Below are 4,718 nucleotides of genomic sequence, written 5' to 3'. Positions count from 1 at the left end.
TAAAATGGCAGGGCAGTACAAGCCCCCCCAAATTACCCCATTTTGGAAAGTAGACACCCCAAGCTATTTACTGAGAGGCATGTTGAGTCCATGAAATATTTTATATTTTGCCACAAGTTGCAGGAATATTACAATTTTTTTTTTTTTGCACAAAGTTGTCACTAAACGATATATTGCTCACACATGCTATGGGCATAAGTCAAATTACACTCCAAAATAAATTCTGCTGCTTCTCCCGAATATGGGGATACCACATGTGGGGGACGTTTTGGGAGCCTAGCCACGTACGGGACCCCGAAAACCAAGCACTGCCTTCCGGATTTAAATATAAAACACTACCAAAAAAAACTGTTAGCGATCGCAGGGATCAGGCCTGACTCTGCGAACGCTGCAGTTATGTGTTTAGTGTTTTGTAAGTGACAGCGATCGATCGATAATGCACTTGGGTGGGCTGGGCGGAGGGGCAAAACGCAGGTGCTAGCAGGTATCTGGGCTGATCCCGCTAACAATGCGTTTTTTTGGAACCCTAAACTGCTGGGGACGCTAGTATAGATCTGATCAGATCAGATATTGATCTGTTCAGATTCTATACCACTAAGGGAGGTGTATGCTTTGCGCGTGGGTGTTAGCGGTACTGGCACTAGCCTAGCGCTGCCTGGGGCGACTCAGACCCTGACCCTAAAACCTAATTGATATCACCCGCCGGGTGATCAGGGGGTTAAACCTTTATTGGGTAATAAATGGTGGGTGCCCTGATGCTATAAAAAGCAAACTAACTAAACAGAGTCACCCGTAACACGTATACGGTGATCACTGGTGAAAGGGTTAACTAGGGGCAATCAGGGGGTTCAAATTTTTATTAGGTAGTATATGGGGGTCCCTGGCGCTATATAAAAACCCGACGGGGAACCTAAATAACTAACTGGCTAACCAGCGTCACCAGTGACACTTATACGGTGAAAGGGTTAACTAGGGGCAATCAGGGGGTTAAAACCATTATTGGGTAGTATATGGGGGTACCTAGCGCTATAAAAACCTGGCATGAACCTAAAAAAATAACTAGCTACCTAGCGACACTAGCGACACTAATGCAGCGATCAGAAAAATGATCGCTTAGTGACACTGGCAAAAGGGGGTGAAAGGGTTAACTAGGGGCAATCAGGGGGTTAAAACCATTATTGGGTAGTATACCGGGGTACCTAGCACTATAAAAACCTGGCGGTGAACCTAAAAAAATAACTAGCTACTTAGCGGCACCAGTGACACTAATGCAGCGATCAGAAAAACGATTGCTTAGTGACACTGGCAAAAGGGGGTGAAAGGGTTAACTAGGGGCAATCAGGGGGTTAAAACCATTATTGGGTAGTATACCGGGGTACCTAGCGCTATAAAAACCTGGCGGTGAACCTAAAAAAATAACTAGCTACTTAGCGGCACCAGTGACACTAATGCAGTGATCAGAAAAACGATTGCTTAGTGACACTGGCAAAAGGGGGTGAAAGGGTTAACTCTAAGGGCAATCAGGGGGTTAAATCTTTATTGGGGGGTGGTAGGGGGCTACCCTGGACCTAACACTAACTGCCCTGGCACTTTTTACTTTTACAACTGACACTGAATGCAGTGATCAGTAAATAAATGATCACTGCAATCAGTGACACTGTGACTGGGGGGGGGGGCGATCGGGGGGTGATCGGGGGGTGGTTTGTGTGCCTGTGTGTTAGTTAGTGTCAGTGTAGTGTTTGGTGCACTTACTTTTAGTCTTCTCCTCGTAGTCCGGTCAAAAAGACCGCCCCGAGGCGAATGACATCACTTCCTCCCTGCCTGTGTATACAATACACAGTGGGAGGAAGCTTCTCATTCGCCAGGAGCGATCGAGAGGGGATGGCCAGAAACCAACGGCCATCCCCTCATCCCGGATCGCTCCTGAAGCGAAACGGACCGCCGCATCCAGCGGGAGGGGGTCTGATCGGACCCCCCACCCGCTGGAAGGCAAGCACGTACATGTACGTGCTTGTGCCTGTACATGCCATTGTGATGACGTACAATGGCATGCGGCGGTTGTTAAGTGGTTAATATCCATACCAGGCCTGAAGATCCTGGTGTGTATTTTGAAGGGACCCCCACGCAATTTTTTTTTATTTTGATGCGGGGTTCCCCTTAATATTCATACCATACCCAAAGGGCCTGGTAATGGACTGGGGGGAACTCACACCATTTTTTTTTCAATGAGTTTTATCTATATTGCCAGGATTCGACAATATATTACAGCCGCAAGCAGTTTTAAAAGATTTTTTTTTCCTTTAGAAATGTCATTTTGCTGTGGTACTTTTCTAAACATGGGAAAGATGCGATTCTTTACAGGCATACTAAGGACACCCCCCAGACACGATATTTAAATGAATATTTCATTTTAATTGTTTCATGCATTATTAAAATAACTGCTCCTGAAAAAAATGGCAGTTTTTAAAACTTTTTTTGCATTGATACATGTCAACTGGGGCAGGACCCAGGTCCCCATACACTTTTTATGGCAATAACTTGCATATAAGCCTTTGAAATGAGCACTTTTGATTTTGATATTAACCTCCTCAGGCCCACGCTTTAGCCAAAAGATGGTTACAGCCCGGGCCTAAATTGCTGGGAGGGTGCCCATGTCTGCCCAAGCATGCGCTGCCTGCTCCCCCCCCCCCCCATGCGGGGAGCGCTCTGCACGCTCTGTAATCAGCAAGTTCATGAGACTCAGTTAATCACAGATCAAAATAAGGGGCTGTTCCTGGCCCCTTACCACATGATCAGCTGTCAGCCAATGATGGGCTTTTTTTCCTCACGCTGACAGCGCGAGGAGAAAAAAAAGCCGATTACCGGCTTTTGTCAGAGGGACATCGGTCCCACACACGGGCCCCCACAAGTACCACCTGCCAGTGCCCCCCAGTGCCACCTATCAGTGCATATCAGTGCTGCCTATCCGTGCCCACCAGTGCCACCTATCAATGTCCACCAGTGCCACCTATCACTGCCCATCAGTGCTGCCAAAATAGTTGTTTTTTTTTTCAAAATTTTCAAGGCTTTGTTCATTTTTTTTGTAAACATTTTAAAACCCAGCAGTGATTACATACCACCAAAACAAAGCTCTATTTGTGTGAAAAAAAAATGATAAAAATGTCATATGGGTACAGTGTTGCATTCAAAGAGTGACAGTGCTGAAAGCTGAAAATTGGTCTGGGCAGGAAGGGGATTTAAGTGGTTAAAAAATACATTATCCTGTTATAACTTTTTTTTCCTGTATCTTTAAGTGACTATTACTTGTCACTCTCCACAAAACTGATCATGCGAAGAGTGTTACACTCTGTGTTTTTTTTTTTGTTTTTCTGTGCACCACCTTTTCCTGAGGGACTGTGACAAAACTGAAAAAATCTAAATAGGTGCCTTTTAATGTTAAAGTAATTTTGAGCATTTGTTGTAATGTTTCTTCTAAGTTGTATATCTGTTGCTGTGTTTTGAATTCATGGCCCGAGGCATCATGAACAGCTGTTCCATTCTGTATGATAGTGTTTGTTTTTCCATTGTGTGTTCGCTATGAGATGCAGCACAGGTAGTGTACATTTATATATATATATATATATATATATATATATATATATATATATATATATATATATATATACATGATGTACTTGCATTATATTGCTCAGAAGTAAAATTTGTTGGCAGAAAATTAAAGAGTATCGTTTGATAAGAAATGTTAAAAATATATTTAATTGTGCTGAAGTATGCTGCTTCAGATAACTATCCCAACACTTTTAGAATCACAAATATAACTGTGGACTCTTACACCATCTTGACTAATCCTAAAAGCCTTGTACACACTAATTTTTTTCTTCAACTGAGCGGCCTCAGGTCGGAGCCCCTGTACTAACTATGAAATGTTAGTATATTGATCTCCCCTGCTGTGCTATTGAGTGCTAGAACACTCCAGTCGGTGCTTTCAGCCATTGACTGAGAGCACTGACCGTGAGGCGGTCGGCAGAATGTTTTCGGTCATGCCAGTTCAACAGAAGCCGACCCAATGGCTAGCTTCTGTCTGACCGACTGCAGTACGCACAGGCCAAATGTTAGCTGTGTGTATTTGGCTTAAGATTGATTGGCCTGGGTTTGTCTACATGGGTTGAGAGCTGTCTTGCAACATATTATCATTCCATCTGTTATTAATGGATTTTATTATTACTATTATTATAATACAGGATTTATATAGCGCCAACAGTTTTCAAAGCGCTTTACAACATGAAGGCAGATAGTGCACTTACAACACAAATCAATACAGAAGGGATCAGAGGGTCCTGCATGTTAGAGCTTACAATCTAGAAGGGAGGGTCAAGTGGAAACAAAAGGTAATAACTGTGGGGGATGAGCTGATGGAGAAAATGAAAAAACACTTGATAGGTGTGGGTTGGGTAGACTTCTTTGAAGAGAAGTGTTTTCAGGGATTGTCTAAAAGCTAATAGAGTAGGAGATAAGCAGACAGATTGGGGTAGGGCATTCCATAAGATTGGCGAGGCTTTGGAAAAGTCCTGGAGGCGAGCATGGGAGGAGGTGATGAGGGAGCTAGAGAGAAGAAGGTCTTGAGAGGAACAAAAAGAAGTTGGTATTTAGAGACTAGGCTAGTGATGTAGCTGGGGGCTAAATTGTGGATGGCTTTGTACGTAGTTGTTAGTATTTTG

Source organism: Lithobates pipiens, unplaced genomic scaffold (assembly GCF_037356315.1).
Source record: "Lithobates pipiens isolate NorthernLeopardFrog02 unplaced genomic scaffold, aLitPip1_a1.2 Scaffold_16, whole genome shotgun sequence".
Classification (NCBI taxonomy): domain Eukaryota; kingdom Metazoa; phylum Chordata; class Amphibia; order Anura; family Ranidae; genus Lithobates; species Lithobates pipiens.
This window is presented reverse-complemented; position numbering follows the sequence as displayed.